Source organism: Taeniopygia guttata, chromosome 5 (assembly GCF_048771995.1).
Source record: "Taeniopygia guttata chromosome 5, bTaeGut7.mat, whole genome shotgun sequence".
NCBI lineage: Eukaryota > Metazoa > Chordata > Aves > Passeriformes > Estrildidae > Taeniopygia > Taeniopygia guttata.
Window position 1 is genome coordinate 31,393,247 of NC_133030.1, and position 17,051 is coordinate 31,410,297.

The 17,051-nt window shown below is 46.3% G+C and overlaps 1 protein-coding gene across 6 annotated transcripts in view; it reads right to left on the bottom strand.

The window, feature by feature from the left end:
- SUSD6 (sushi domain containing 6) overlaps window positions 1-16,942 on the bottom strand; it is a 90,494-nt gene extending 73,552 nt beyond the window's left edge. For 2 of the 6 annotated variants that reach the window (XM_030274443.4, XM_072930091.1), the window contains exon 1: window positions 4,195-4,327. The gene's annotated coding sequence lies outside the window, so the exon portion shown is untranslated. Of the gene's footprint in view, window positions 1-3,819; window positions 4,091-4,194; window positions 4,328-7,185; window positions 7,299-15,990 lie in introns of those variants that run through there. The other 4 variants (XM_041716661.2, XM_072930090.1, XM_072930092.1 and 1 more) reach the window with 4 other exon arrangements.
- Between the last annotated feature and the right edge of the window lie 109 nt (window positions 16,943-17,051).

The following is a 17,051-nucleotide window of genomic DNA, read 5'->3' on the forward strand; positions in this document are numbered from 1 at the left end:
CATGTACACTCCACTTTTGGAGCCTGCCCACTGTTCAACACACAGAGAAAGACAGAAGCTGGGGAACAACTGAGACAGTGGGAAAGAAGTAGGGGTTTTATGCCTCCAACTCCTGGTCCTGCAGCTCTTCAATGTGAGCTTCCTCAAAAAACTGTCTGGAATTACCACACAAATATTTAAAATAAATAAATAAGCAAGCAAACAACAGGCCAGGCTTTCACTGGTCTCTTATTAGCATCACCACGCTTAGTCTGAAAACAGACTTTGCAGACTGCATCATGTAGTAAGCCAAGTGAGAGCACTAAGCTTCCTGTGAGCAAGTAGTAGCTGCCACTGCTCAGTACAAAATAGCCAGCGTACGAATGGCAGATGAAAACTTTTTCTGGTACATACAAAAGCTCACTTCCTGACATTTATAAGAAGTATTTCTACTGATTAAAGTTAAAATCAATTTTTGCAGCTGCATAAACTACTAAAAGACTTCTAGCAGAGTCAGAGAAAATACTGTCTATATTAACTACAGACCAGCAAAGCCAGATGAATTACACAGATGGGCTTAAAAAGACACAGAATGCTTCACCGGAGTAATCTGCCTGTTCCCAACTGCAACACTCTGTGCTGGAGATCAAATTGTTACATCTGAAATCATTCTATTTGTACCCAGGGTAACTTAACGACAAGAAATTAAACATGTATGATGGCATTTCTAAGGACATGACACTTGTCATGAAACTAGATATAATTACAGACTACTGTATTTTGGCAAAGGAAATTTACTGTAAGTAATACCACAATACCTTTGCTATATATGGGTTAATTTTTCCCAATCCCTGTTCTAGGAAATGCCTTCATGTTTCTATTTACATATTCCTAAAGCAGAATTCAATCCCTGCCTCTCCTCCCCCGTTCCCAGTCTTTCAGGCAAACAGGTTGTGGGACCAACCCTGCCAGTGAAAGATGCCTCTCCCAGCTAAGCCTGATCAGCTGGGATCAGCTGGTTACAGCAGCCAACAAGTGGCTCAGAGGGGAGAGGAGCTGCAGGGAGTCCCTGTGTCAAGCAGAATGCAAAAAAGGACACAGTCCAGGAAACTTTGGAGCAAGGCTTCCAAGCTACTGTCCTTTCATGCAGTTGTTCATAGATAATAAGCTTCACCAGAAGTATCTAAGGCAAGCAAAAAGAGATGCAACTTTCAAAAGAGAAAAAAAATACAGCAGCAGTGGCCTGACACAGACCCCCGAGTGCAACATCCAACCTTCCTGGACTGACAGAGGCCAGCAATACATCTGTTTGCTCACAAAAGCAGAACAAGCAAGAGGCATATTTGGGCAGTGCAGCAGAAGGTGGCTGTGGTGTGAGCAAGTGCACCGATAAAAAGCAGAAGTGACACAACAGGAACAGTCACAGAAACCCAAATCTACGGTTAGGATGCTGCTGCACAGCTGAGGTTAAGACCATGGCAGGCTGCTCTTACTGAGAGTTGTAACAATTCTCGAGGCAGGAGCAGCAGAAAACAACCCTGACCCCAAGACAGAACCAATTCCACCAAAACCACTACACTGCAGGCAGGACACACATTTAGTGACTCCAGTTACCATTACTTGCTGACTACCCAGGCAGCTGTGCTCAAGCAGCCATTTCAGTCCACCTTCACATGCTGCACTAAATATAAACTGCTGATAACTCTGTGGAAACTGTTTCAGCAGAGACACCGAGCACTGCACAATTCAAGGACATTGGGTCCTCCTCAAAATCTACAGGTGGTCAATTTGCATGACAAGCAGAGAGAGAAGGGAACAGAGTCAAAGTCTCTGCAACACTTGTGGTTGGGAAATTTCTGCCTCGAGATTAGTACTTTCCCAGACCCATACTTCAGAGAGTAATCTGCTTTTACAGAGGATATGGGGGCATCTGGGTTTTGACAATAACTTGTCCAAGAGGAGGTTATGACTCACTTATCATGTGCTACTTTGCTCTACAGTGACCTTCAGTCTTAAAATCTAGTTAAATTAAGTTGCAGGTCTTTCAAGCACATCCTTCACCCAGTGGCCCTTAAAGACACATACTCTCCTACTTTCAGATGGTACTGTCTTTTCAAGTGATCCATAAAACACTAATTTAAATAACAGGACAAGCCTATGTAAGAGGGAAGACGAAATTGCAAAAAATAAAAAGTAGTTCTTTCTCAAAGTTTTGCTTAGAGAATTGCTACCAGAAACAACAGGAAAGTTACAAAGACAAAAGTATGATCTGTAAAGCTGCCAGTGCCACAACTGCCCACCAGATTACACAACTAGAAAGATTTATTCTCTCTTCATCAATATATACCCCAAAAAAAGGCATGTCATGAAAAGAAGGAGGCAGACTTGCAGAGAGATTTATGGCAGACACCTGAAGAGGAGGTGGATGAAATCAACGATAAACTACAGACACCAGAGAGAGCACCGATCCTTAGAGCCTGGTATTTAATATGTAAATTCCTTTTCTGCTTAGGCGTTTTGCCTCCCTTTGATGTATACAGACAAGTTCAAACTAGAGATGAGAACTGGGAGAGTTCCCTTTCTCCATTATCTCAAGTTTCTTTCTTGTCTAAGTAACAGTTAAGTGCTCTAACTATATCACTTTTGCTTCTGTTCAGAGGGGAAAAGAAAAAAAAAAAACGCTAAAAAAGAGAAGCATAATAAATATTATTAAAGGAGAGAGTCAATGTTTTCCCAGCTCTGATGCAGATGTAAACAGCTAGCTGGTGCCTGACAGCTATAGTGCAGCCTAGGAGAAAGACAAGCTGAACAACAGAGGACGGTAAAGATACTCTGGAAAAGATCCAGATGTCTTGAGCTTAGTCCTACTGCATGGAAAATTAAAGAGGTTAAACACTTCCTCTTAGGAACTTTTCTTCCCATTGTTCTGACCAGGACACTTCTGAACAAGCTGCATCGCTCCAGAAACCTCAGGAATTACGGTGACAATAGATTCCTGCCAAGAGAAGCACCATTACATAATAGCTTTTATGGGAACACGCACAAAAAGCCACTAGGAAGCGCAAACAGACAAGTGCAAGATCTTCTCTGCCCATCGGCTCAGTTTAGCTCTTGACCGCTTCAGAATATTTTTAATTTATATATTTACTTCCTCTCATCTCTTTCCACTCAGCAAAATCTGTGTTAGTGTAACTACATTGAGATCCTGTCTATTCCGCACAATAACATAACCCCCTCGAGAATACGCCCACTTGAAACTACTGTATTTGCATTAATCTGCTTTAAAGAACACTACAAAGCTGAAAAACTGTATCACGATTTCCATTAGTAGATTAGAAATAAGAACAATTTATTATGGTATTTTGTCATTCTTTACCCAATTTTAGAGATACTTAGAATAATTATTGCTTGTCGGTTCTGAGAAGCCTAGCACGGCTATTTTTGAGTTCCAGGTCTTCCACAGGGGATTTACCATAGATTTGTTTCACGCACATGTAGAGGCTCAGCCTAAGCACTGCACACGTGTAAAGGCAGCTGCTAGGGAAGCTCTGACCTCTGGGCAGTGTTAAGGCACCATAAAGAAGAAAGCAAAGATGAAAACCTAACAAACACAAAGTTTCTTACGTTGAATTGTCAGCAGTAGTACCTCCACTACCACCGTCATCTCAGATACTACTTTCCCTGTGTCTCCTTACGCACCCAAAAGCTCTACGAAAGGAAAAAGAGAAGACCGCGGTGAACGCTCATCCGCTGTTACTTAGGGGTTTTAAATCCTAGAGGTTCATCCCGCACCAAGCGAATGCTCACGCCCGAAGCCAAACACACTTTCAGACCGCTGACCTCGGAGAAAGCCCGGCTCTGCCGTCACCGCCGGCCACCCGCCGCCGTGACACGAGGGAGCCGCAGGTACCACAGGTGACATTATGTAAGGGAGGCGGCCGGGCAGCGCGGCGGGGAAGGACTCCCGCCGCAGCCCCGAGCACCGCGAGCTCCGCGCGGGGCCGCGCCCGGGCAGGGCTCCCCTGGCGGGCCGGCCGGGGCAGCGCCGCCGACACCTTCCGGCTCTCGGCCCCCGCCCAGCACACGCTCCCCGCTCCCGGCAGCGGGCCCGGCTCGGCGCCCCGCCGCAACCAGCCCGCTGCCCCCGCCCCGCGCCCCGGCGGCCCCTCGCTTGCGCGCCCTCCCCCCGCGGCGGCGGCGGCGGCGGGTGCTCACCGGGCGGCTCGGCGGGCGGGCTGGGGCGGCGGTGCGCTGGCGCTGCAGGTCGGCGGCCGCGCGCCCCGGCCGCCCCGGCGTCTCGCCCGCCCAACGCCCCGGCCGCCGCCGCGCGCCAGGCCCCGCCCCGCCCCGCCGGCCCGGCCCGGCAGCGCGCGGGGCGGGGCGGGGCGGGGCGGGGCAGCCCTTAAAGGAGCCGCGCGAAGGGGCGCGGCCGGAGGGGGGCGCTGCGGCGCGGCCCGCGGGGGGCGGAGCGCGGCCCGGGGACCGGCAGCGGCCGCCGCCGAGGGGCGGGGCGGAGCCGAGCCGAGCCGAGCCGAGCCGAGCCGAGCCCCGCCTCGCCGCAGCCAGCCACGGCCGCTGCTGGGAGCCGGCGGGAGCGCTGCGAGCCTCCTCGCCTCTCCGCGGGGCGGCGTGCGGCTGCACGGGACACGTGGCGCCCGCTGTCGCACGGCACGGGGGAATGAGGGCTGAGAGCGGAGCTGGAGCTCTCTCCGGCCTTGTGCCGCTCTGTGCCGGAGCAGAAGCGGCTCGGCAGCAGCAGGGGAGAGCGGTATTGCACAGCCCCGGCCGCTTCCCCGCGCTGCCAGCCCCTTCTCGCCGGGCCGGGGGGCAGCGCACGGCGGGGGCGCCCCTCGCCTTTGTGGCGGCTGCGGAGGCACCGCAGAGCTCGGGCAGTGCGGAGACTCGGCCATGGGCGCGCTACTGCCAACTGGCCACAGCCGCACCGAAGCCATGCCATGCTCTTGCAGCGGGCACATCCTGCCAGCCCGTTCCTTGCCCTGTCCCACCAGCTGCCCTGCTGGCACGCCCTTCGTCACTCTGCTGGTGACACTCTGTAGTAGCACAAGCCACAGCTGGGTCCGTCCTGCTGTGCAGCACCAGCACAGTCGGACTGCTGGCTGGGAGGTCCAAGGCTGGGCTGTTGCAGGAGGTCTCGCTCATGCTCACAGGGGTTTAGTGCACACAGGTGTAGGGGATGTTTACACCTTGCCACCTCCTCTCTCTTCATCTGCTTTGTACGGCTGCTCCCAAGACAACACTCCTGTACTCAAAAGTGCCTTCAGGGAATCAAGGAAGGATTCCTTGCTTTGCTTTCCTTTCTATTGCTTCAATTAACACCTACCTTCTACGGTTCTGCTACATTATTCATATTTTGCTGTGGAGAGTGGGCTGTTCTCCCTCTTATATGGGGAAGGAACCATATGTAGTTCCACTGGAAAGGTGAAGGAAAGTTTATCTATTTTTCTGCAATAGTACGGTGATCATTCATAATAAATATGCATAACAGATTATAGCTTACCAATGGCTTACCGCCACTTCATCAGATGTAGGAAATGAATATGATACATCACAAAACATTCCTTATAATTACTCCCCTTGTAAGCACTTCAAAAAGCAGGAAAAAAACTACATCATCATCTGGAAGACATGCCTAAAGGCAGGAAGGAAGAGTGGGCTAGAGCTAGAGCTGCACACAAACCTACTGATTCACACAGCTGTTCTTACTGTGACATCTCAGATGCAAAGGTGGAAGGCATGGAGTGAAAATATTGGCCTTTGTTTTCCTGTGCTTTGATCAATTACTGCTACTGTCCTGAAGGAAAGTTTGGGAACCTTTGTACCTCGGAAATAAAAGAGCTGTGAGGAAGCTGCCACAGTACTTCCTCTGCTTATGGCATTAATGCACAGAAAAAGATGCAATTCCTGGCAAATTATCACTAAAATGACCTCTCACTAGGGGCTGATTAATCACATTTTTGGCTTCAACCAGTTCAACTTTTTTTTAACTTTTAGAGATCCTTTTATTTCTATGCTATACTTTGTTTCCATAATTTTCATTCATACATATTTTTCTTTGTAGTTGTATCAAGCCATAATAAAAACCACTATGTTCTTCCTTTGAGGCCTCAGATACATTAATTTGGCTGTGCTTATTTTTTTGTTTATTGTAGAATCACAGAAATCAGCATTCACAGACCATCTTAAATGTCCAAAGTATCACAGAGATATTAACTAATGCCTTTTACATTGGATTTTCCGCACTGCATCAGACCACCAGCCACTTGAATCCAATATCCTGTTATCACCAATAGCCAACTGCTAATGCTTCAGAGGAGGTAAATGCCACTAACTGCCCCCAAAACAGTTACAACCCTCTTCCAGGCAAATGCCTGTGACCAACTGGTTCAAATCTTTTCAGGCTCCAGGTTCTGAAGAAAGAGGTGAAACATCTTCTCTTTATTACATATGTCAAAAAAGGAAGGTTGGGAGCTGCCACCATCAGAGCACCTCTCCCCAAGGCACAAAGCTTATGGTCTCAACCCAGGTATTTTGGCACAATTTTCCTAATGTTCACTTTCAGGTTGCTTGAATGGAGATGAAAATAAATAATTCATTGAAACATTTCATTTTCAGTAATAGAAATTTTAAAGCATAAAAGCTGCCAAGCTCCACCGGAAGGTCAAAGCATGTTTAGTTTTTGTGACCCCATCTGATTAAGTAATTAATTTCTTATGCATTAGTTATGGATCTTGCTTTTACTCCACAGAAGGAGTTTTACTATCACATAAGTCTTGGTTCATCAATACACTCCTTTCTGGCAGAGACATGGATGAGATTTGGTCAGACTCACTCGCACAGGGCTGGAGAAAGGGGTAGCTCATACATGGGGCAGTGAGACACCCCACACCACATTTTGCCCTGGTTCTTTTGGCAAGCCTGCAGCAGTGGGATGGCAGTGGAAGCTGGTCTAGAGAGGACATGTTTTAGAACAATATAAAACATCTCCCATAGGGATGCAAATGCATACTGTTCTGCATGCTTTGATAGACCCCACAGGGACAGTTGCTGCCCTCCAGATCCAAATCTGCCACTGGATTAATCAGATAAAAACCATATATTTTTAATCCTAGACTTGAAATTTGTATCCTGCCATTCAAACTGCCAAAAGTCTTTCAAAACCTTGTGAAAACAAACAGTACTTCTTACCCTCCTGCACACATCTGCCCATTCCTTCCCTCCCATGGTGGACTTCTGTACTAGGTTGATTCTGGCTGGATTCCAGGCACCCACCAAAACCTTTCCATCATTCCCCTCTGCAGCTGGACAGGAAAGAAAAAACATAACAAAGGGTTCATGAGTTGCAATAAGGATTAGGAGAGATCACTCATCAAATACCAGCAGGGACAAAATCAGGATAGAATTAGAGCTATTAATTGAATTTATTAGTAAAAAAAAAAAGAGCAGGATAATAAGAAGTAAAATAAACCTTTGAAACACCTTCCCTCCACCCTTTCCTCCTTCCTGAGCTCTATTTCCCACCCAGCAGCACAGGAAGACAGGGAATGAGGGCTATGGTCAGTTCATCAGCCATGACTTCTTAGGCTGCTCAGGGAGAGGAATCCTTCCCCTGTTCCACTGTGGGTCCCTCCCACAGGAGACAATTCTCCATTAACTTCTCCAGCCTGAATCCCTCTCACAAGCTCTCTGCAAACTGCCACAACCTGAGTCCATCCCACAGACAGCAGTCCTGCTCAATCTGCTGCAGTGTGGGTCACTCTTCCATGCGGTGCAGTCCTTCAAGGACAGGCATTACCAACATTTCTGTCTGGTGGTTAGCCTTGATCAGAGGCACATCCATCTGTGGGGCCACCAGGGATTGGCTCTGCTGAACATGAAGGAAGCTGCTAGCAGCTTCTCACAGCAGCCACCCCTGTACCCCTCCCACTGCTACCAACGCTTGGCCATGCAAACCCAATACAACTTCAACAGTTATTGAACTCTGTTCAGGTGCCACATATCAAACATGACTCCAATTTCAAGGAAACTTCACTTCTGAGAGAAGCCACTGATAAAATATGATTTCTGATGGTAATGCTCAGCTAGAAAAGGTCTCATGACAGTCTATGCACTATCAGAGAAGAAAAAAATCTAATCTAAGAGATAATGTTACTTCAGGCTGTCACACAATCTATCCTTGGCCATGAGCCTTGGTAATGTTACCATCCTACCTGACCTCCTTCTACCCAGTGCTGTGTGCCCCTGCAGACAAAGAGGGAGTACTGTGTCTGCTCCATGCCATTTGTTCTCTCCTCCACATTGTTACCCAGCCATCAAACCAAAAGACTAAGACAGCTTCAGTCTAAGGACAGGCTGCTATAGACACCCTGAGCTCCCAGCTCAATCATCAAAGACTTTCTGGTTTCAGGGGACCCTCTCACAAACCCTTTTTTCTCAGAGAGAGCTCTTACGGCTGAGATGCAGGACAGCTACTCACTTTTTCTCTTTCCATCAATCTCCCACATCCAGATTCCAGTGGGAAAGCAGGTAGCTGGTATCACAGCAGAGATGCCTTTTGGCATTTTGGAGCTGCCAGCATGCCTGGCCTCATTCTAGCAAACAGCATCTCCCACTTGGGCATACATGACAGCTACAGACACTCTTGTTCCTCCTTTGCCTTCTTGCTGGTAACACCTCTGTGACCTATTCATCGGCAACTTATATGACACAGGATTTGTGCAGGAGTAAATAATTTTTACATGCTTTTGAAATCCTCATAGCCCATTATCCTCCTGAAGACTCTCTTGTTTTGCTTTCATTTTTTCTCCACTTCCTTCTGCACACATCTTCTGGCCTGCTAGCCCTCAGTTATACTTCCAGTATTGTACACTGGAACCCATGCACATTTTTTGTGTTTAGCAGGGCATTATTCATTATTAATATTCAGAGTAGATGTAAATAGAGCAGCTCATTTCCAAAAGACTATTAAAGCAACATGGGAAAAACAAGAATAAAAGTGAAATCTTGGCATACCATCCGCCTTTTTGCCTTGTTAAGGCACTTGCTTTCACAGTCTGCTGATGAAGAACAGGTAAGGCTAAACCTGGCTATGAGCATCATCCTTGCCATGACATTTCTTTTCTTGGAGTACCACAAACATGCACTGCATTAAGAGATTTTGTTTCTTTCTGTGACTTGAAATGCAGCATATAGCTGTGGAGCAGTCACCAGGGCTGTCGTGCTGTCATGGGAGCCAGAAGACTCAGCTCACAACCTGGAGTTTATAAGGATTTGGTTCTTGAAGCTGCACTACATTTGTTCTGTACATATAGGCCTGTACCAGAGAAGCTCAAAAAAAATCATCTCCTGGAAACTACCCAGAGCTTTTCTCTCTGAGGGAAGCAAATGAGGCCTTAATTAATTTTCTTTCAAATACAGCAAATTGACTTCTGCTCCAGTTGTGCTAGTTTCAAGCCACACAGCACAATGGTATTAATTCCACTTCACTTAAGGGCTAAACGTTCAGAGCAGGGAAAAGGGAGTTTCCTGTAGGTCTTGCTATGGTTGAAGTCAACAACCAAACCACCCTGGTTTTCACAGGAGCAGTTTCTTCAGAGTCTGCATTTCTGAGGGTGACTGTGACGTCCCTGGGCTAGCACAGCAAAATGCAGGATACATGAAAGGCACTGGCTGAGCAAATTGCCTGGTCCTTTGCATATTTTTAAAGGTCTGCCTCATCCTGCCTCAAATTTAATTTTACAGGCTCAAAGATAGAGGCACTTTAGTGATCTGTCCTTAGGCTAGTGTACTGGTTCACTGATCATCCTAACTAGCCCTGCTGTCTCAAATTTAATTTAATCTTTTTTAACACCAGAGTCTTGCCTGCAGGATTTCCCAACACTGGAACAACACACAGTGCTCTGCACAGGGTCTCCTCAGTAGCTTGCAAACCAGTGGTGTATTCCCTTTCTATCAGAGACATTGTGCCAAATAAACCAGAAGGTCACATTCACCTTCTTAGCATTTGCTTCCTTTGGGTACAATCAGCACCCACCCCATGTCCCAGAGAATGACACTCAAAACCCAGCAGAACAATTTGCCTGGACAGGGTGCAACTGTACAGCAGCCATCCTGCACAGGTATCTCACTCTGGTGCTTGTCAGTACCATGGACCTCTACTATCAGCATCTCATGAATCTCATCCCTACACTGTGCTAAAAAGCATGAAAGTTGGATGAAAAAAGAAAAAAACTTTACAACAAAACCCAAATCACTGAGTACAGTGAGCCTGTTAGTTCAAGGAGAGAAAGTGCAAGATGTGACCTATATACACATGTATAGGAAGCACGAATTCTACAAAACTGTTATGGTAAACTATCCATCATCCCATCCCCTTTAGTATGTTTAATGATACAGTAGCCACATCACTGCTTATGTGTTACAGTAAAGAGGTAAAGGGGATCAAAGATGATGAAGGACAAAACTGCCTTCACCATAAAATCCTGTAAGCAATTTAAGTTTCCTTCCAACCATCTTAAAATCCTCCCACTGCCAGGTTTAGCTAATGTATTTATTATACAGCTTCATTATCACATTGACTATGCACTGCTTAGGGAAGGTGCTATTATTCCTCTTCACAGATGGAAGAGGGTGGTACAGATCCCATACATAACAACTCACACCATTTGCTTAGTAAAAAAGTGACAAGCAAAGAACTGAACCTGTTCCTGTCTAACATCCATTGTTCTCAACTCTTTCTTCTTTCCAACAACTTCATGTTCCACAATTTCCCAAAAAGCAGCCCAATTTACTCTCAGCTTCTCCATCAACTCTGAAAATTATATTAAGAAATTCAGGCATCTTTTGACTAATTCATCAAAATTAAGGGTAGCTGTAGAAGTCTTTCTATTACAGAGTAGGTTTTTGTTACAGGAGATTTGTTAACTTCTTGGATTCCCACCTGGTTTTTCCACATGATTTCGCATTGTTTGGCTACACCTTAAGAAAGCAGCAGCAAATCTTCATTTTCTTTTCTTTATATAAAAATCAGTCCTTTTCAAGCTGCTTACTAGAACTACTGTCTGCTGACTTTCATATTTTCTAAGGCAACAACTGGCATAAAAGATTGATTGCAAATACGATCAGTTAGGAAGATTTTCTTCTAGCAGTCTTCCAGTTGGCTTTATTCCCAGAAATCAGCCCAATGGAAAAGAAAAATCTATTTGGCACTGTCTCTAGTTGCAATTACTCATTCTTCAGGTAGAACAGTTTCTCCCTTGGGGAGGTTCTGCTGACATACAATTCACATGATGGGTTCTGAACTGCACTGGAGCTAGTATGGCCTCTGGGGTTCTGGACAGATGCTCTCTGACACCTAAGGAACTCAGAATCCCTGCTCATGCTGTAAAAGAATAATCTATAAAATCCAAATCTCCAAAATCTAAGCATATAACTAGGTATAACTTGAGGAATTTAAATGTAATCCTATCATTATGGGTAATAGGTTTCAGCTGCAGACATTCACCCATAATTAAGCAGAATTATTCATAAGGGACTTTGGCCAAAGTCATGGCAGCATTGGTAGCTCAGGTCATTGTTAAACAGTGTTAAAACAGCAGGGGCAACTCAGGCCTGGGCTACCTCCTGTGGACCTAATGTGGGAGAGTGATGCAACCCTGCCCATGTGTGTTCACTCTGCCTGCATGAGCAGAATATTTGTCTCCTGAATTCAAGAGCAGGAATCATGGGTTTAACACCTCTCTACCTTTCTCCTCAGGCCACAACAGACAGCAATGCAGACTGAGTGCATTGGCCTCATATGCATCCTTTACACTCCATAAGCATGGGTGTACAGATAACAAAACAAGGAAAGGTCCAGCTTCTAACTTCTGACCTCTCTCATGTGCATCACTCCCAAACGAGAGCAGAAGCAAACAGCAAATCTCTTCCTGCTGCTGCCAGCTCCTTGGCACAGTACCATCAGGCAAGACCAAGTACAATCTAAGAATGGAAAAGCGGCTCATATTTAAATTGGAACATTAAATACTATATCTTAGAATACTAAGTTCTGATGTGGCTTCTGATAGGCCAAGAAGGAGTGATGTGAGATTTTTGCAGTTCTAAAAATACCTAACTGATAAAATCCAAGCAGTGGTGAAGGTAAAAATCATACAAAAAGAGAAATAATCTTACTATTCAGCTAACAAACACCTCAAATTAATTTAAACTAAAATAATTTTAAATCTCCAGTCTTAATCTGACAGTTTGTTCTGTTTGATTACACCACATTTTATTTCCCTGAAAGAGCATCACCAGCAATGTCACATTTCCCACTGTTCTTCAAGAGCTTCATGTTGTGATTTCCAGGCTGTGCTAGAATAAATAGCGCAGCTTGGAAACTGAAGCAGCATGCAAGACTGATCATTTGCTCAAACCCAACAGTTTTCAAGTAAATGAATGGGATGTAATTGCATTTCAGCTTCAGCTTGAAAATGTAACCCTGTAACATTAGGATGTAGCCTTCCTGTTGAGTTTATTATTTACTCAATGCCACTTGCCTATTAGAGACTATTCTGGGTCACTGCACTATTTGTATATGGATAGTAGCTCATGCACATATAGTTTGTAGTCCTGCATGGATCACTCCAGTGGTGTATTCTGACCTCTTATAACAAAGACATCCTTGTGTTCATTTCAGGTATTTGTTTACCTCATCTGAAGTTTGCTCTATGACCTTGGGGCCAAATCCTCCATGATTCACTGTGTGCAAGGGCTCCATAACTACCTCATGACCCATGAGGTCTCTAAAGAAGCCAACCCCAACCAGAAGAACTGCCTGCATAGGTTCAACAGACAGATCTGAGGTTTGGTTTCTGCCAATATATGCCAAAATTCTAATTGCTCCAGAAAGAACCACTGACAACAGAATATCTCGCAAACCAAATAAAATCTACCCTCATATCTATACTTGTTTCCATGGAAATATGCAGTGACAAGGTTTTGTCCCCCCTCATTTTTTTCTAGTCAGACTACCGTATTTTTGTTCAAACAGCCCTGGTAACTAACTAGGTTTACCCAAATACAAAACTACTGCAGATGTGCCAAACTTGCACAAAGTCAAATAGAGAGCTGGTCAGCATGACTGCTGCCAGTCCTCAACAGAGGGCAGAAAACTCTCTGCAGATCCTTCAGCCAGGGACCAACAAAATATTTTCATTACTTAGGACTAACTGGTTTCAGTGAGACAGCAAACAGCTCACACCATGGAGTTTCCCAGCAAGATGCACACAAATAACAAACAAATCACCATCAGCACACTGGCCTTAGACTCCAGCTTTATATTAGAGTGAAAGATACAGTATCTGCAATGTAAGTCTGTCCCCAGCGGCTGCCAAACATTTTGCTTCTGGCAGTAGCCCTCTGCATCACCCCTCACCATATGTTACCATTCCCAGCTACCTCCTCACGCCCCATCTCTTCTCTGCTTTCCTGCTCTGGGCATCTGCCCCAGCCAGAAGCTCCATTTCCCTAGAGACTCCCATGAGGGTCAGCCACAGATGGCAACATTAGGCAAAGCCTCTGGGCTGTGAGCAGGGGGACGGTGCCTCAGCTTTGGGCAGTTACTTTGAAGTCTCTCAGGATGCTGTGCACTCACCACACCAGAACAGCCTGGCAGGGGGCAACAGAGGAGGGAGGTATTGCCATGTCTCCCCACAGGCAGTCTGTGGTGGCAAGATGAAAGCAAACGCCCATCCAGCCACCCATGGAGAAAGGGAAAGGCAAGCTGTGCCGGGACTGCAGGCAGAGCAGAAGCACAGAATGACAAAAACCAAAGGCAAAGTATGAGAAATGTAAAAAAGGAACCAACACTGAAATCTCACACAGGACTTTGCTTTTGTCAGGTTGTTAGACTGACATTGTGGCATGATGGGCTTTGGACCTTGGCTATCAGGCAAATCCAAAGTATAAAGTCAAATGGCATTTTATGCTCAGCATTATTAGATAGCAGGCTGTAAAATCACTCAGGTGGATGGGCTGCAGGACTGTAAACAAAATATTATGGCATGTGACAAGTGGCTGTTCAGAGGGAAAGAACCAGGGATACTGTGGCAATGGGGATCAGTAAAACTTAGACTGAGTGCCTCATTAAAGTTTTAAATTAGTGCTTACACCATCCAGCTGACAGAAGAAGGTTGTGCTGGAGAAGCACTGGTATGTCCTGGGAGAGGGGCAGGAGCTGCATCTGGGCAGGGAAGGGACATACTTGGGCAGGTGCTTGGTGCCTGTGTCCCAGAAGCAGCTAGGAAGAGAAGGGCAATATGCCTGGGAGATACCAGCAAAAATTGTGTCAGAGGCTTCCTTACTCTCCTGTCCCCAAGGCTGTCACTTTCCCCTTGCACAGGGCTCAGGAAGGTGCAGGAATATTCTGGTGCAAAACCAGGAAGGGTCTAAGGAAGAGGGAATAGGCTGAGAGTTGAGGTAGCTGCACAGTAGATCAGGGTCTCCCAACAGCAGTATAAAAAGCCTGAGACAGAGAGTAGAAATTGCAAAGTAGATGAAGATAGCATTCAACCTGGAAAACAAAGGCTATTTAGCAAGCAGGAAATAATTCATCAACTAACATTTCTCTTAGGCAGAGGCGAGAAGAGTTCTGGAAAGTCAAACTATATTGATCTAGCCTTAGGAGAGCTAGAAAATTAGAGAAGGGGACACAAAGAAATTAGCTAGAGAGGAGGAAGGCAAGGCACCAGCATCAGGAATGTGCACACAGCTACCCTGCCAGGCAATACAGAGCTGAGTGCTGGGCAGGAACCCACTGCTCAGTTCAGGGCTGTGGCTACCACGAGAGTCTGACACACTGGGAGGAGATAGAAGGCGATAGCTCCCTATGCAACTGGGGGGGATTGATTCCTGACGACATTATGTGTTCCCTGTCTCTGAGGAGACATGGAAACAGTTTACAAACATTTGTAAGGCATAGATGCAAGTGGGACGGAGTGCAAATTACTTAGAGAAGGCAAAACAAAAAGAAGGAAAACCGAAGCTGAAAGTAACTCAAAAGCTTTTACCAATGAGCCGAGCTGTAGCAGGTTGTGAAATAGCCCTCATGAAGAGAACGGCGAAGTACCCAGGTATGGGCAGTTTTAAAGTTAGATGGGAAGAAAGGAAATAATACATGAGCAATGGAAGGCATACAGAAGAATCTGTTGAAGTGATACAAAATTTTTTCCCACTCAAACTGTAGTTCCAGTTTTCCACTGCCCCACATCTCTTGCTATCATTAGTAGTGATGCAAAATTGGAAATGTTTATTAAAGCATAATGTTATAGCACTGCTCCATCTGAGCACACAGATTTCTAGACATATCTAGCCAACAGAAAATTAGGCTTTATAATTGTGTCTGGGAAAATGACTCACGAGCAGCGATCCACTTAAACTCCTCCAATGATCTCCTCCTTCCCCATCCCAAAACTCCTTTAGTCTTGATGAGATAGGGATATGATTCCATGTTTGGATAGTGTGTGTTAAGTCACATCCAGCTGCTTCTAGAAATCCCCTGATAAATCCCCTTTTAATTGCATTTGGGAGACCACTCACAAGGCTCCCAAAGATCCACATGGAAACCTGAAAATACAGTCCTGATGAAGGTTGAAATAGCCACATGCCAAAAGCTTGGAGCAGCCTACATCTTACCTGGCATATGCATTTACCAGCTTAATACTTCCCATGAGAAGGGAACGCAGCTATGGCTTGACAGCTACGGTGTTACAGCAAGTATAAATGGTTAGCCCCATCAGCCAGAAGGCTGGGCTCTTCATATGGCAGAGCTGCTCCCTGGCCTGAGGATTTTTCATGTGACTAATAACCAAGCTTTATAACTGTCTCCTGCAGAGTATCATGATGATGAATGAATGAGATCAGATTAGTCAATATGGCTTATTGGTGGAGTTTTGCTCACTTGCTGTGGATGCATCATCACAGTCTTTGCCTGTACAATATGAAATGACAACCAACCTTCAGCTCCTCAGCTTTCTGCTAAGAACTCCCAAGCCTTTTTGGGCCCTTATTTTGCACAGTATCCTTGTCCTGGGCCATCCTGGAAAGTCATTTGGTGAGTACTATATCCTTCCTCACTAAAGAAGAGCATGTTAAGGTGTACCTGTAGAAGTTAAATGAGAAATTGCTGAAAAACATTGACTTATAACACAGTGACTAATAGTGCATTTACTGCTCCTGTCCTCTGCCTGAAAAAATCAGAGTTGCTCCACTAAGTGGCACAGATGCTCTGCAGCTCCACTACCAGCAGTGATCCTCTTTTGGCTGAATGGTATCTCCAGAGCAAAGCATTTCGCAACTCCACTGAGGCTGTTGAGCCCGGGACTCCTGTAGAAACCAGGGATATTTCAAAGTAACTGCAAGCACCATATTCGAAGTGGGTACTCAAAAAGGTGTACTGTATTGCCTGTCTCATCTTTGCATCAAGCAATAGTTTACGCGAGCACAAAAGGGTCTAAGGTTGCATGGTTGGAAACTGCTTTGAAATGAAATCCGAGAGCTTTACCATTCCTTTCCAGCTCTGGCGTGAATTCCCTAGGTGGCCCAAGGCAGTCATCTTCATATCCCTGGGGCTCAGTTTGCCATCTGTAAAACTGGGTTAGCATCTCCTGTTCCTTCTTATACCCTTTTTATCCTTGTCTATATTAACGGCAAATACAGATGGGCTTGTTTGTGTGCAGGTACAGTGCAAAACAGGGGGCACGACCGTGAAAGTGCTGCTCATTTAGGGATGGTCTGCAAGGAAAGATGCGAGCTCGGAGGGGCAGGTGCAGGGCAGGACGCGCGGGTTAAGGGATGCGCACACAAGGAGTGGGGATGCCTGCAGGGAAGGGCACTCTCCTGGCGGGCCGGGCGCTTACGCGCACCCGAGCCAGCCCCGCGCCGCGCTTACCGCATCAGCGCCGAGCCCGGCCCCTCGCGGCGGGGAGGCGGGGGCGGCTCCCCCGTCCGGCCGCAGCGCTGCCCCCGGCCCGGCGCGGCGGCGGGGCTGCGGGGCGGGCTCCCCCCGCGCCCGCCTC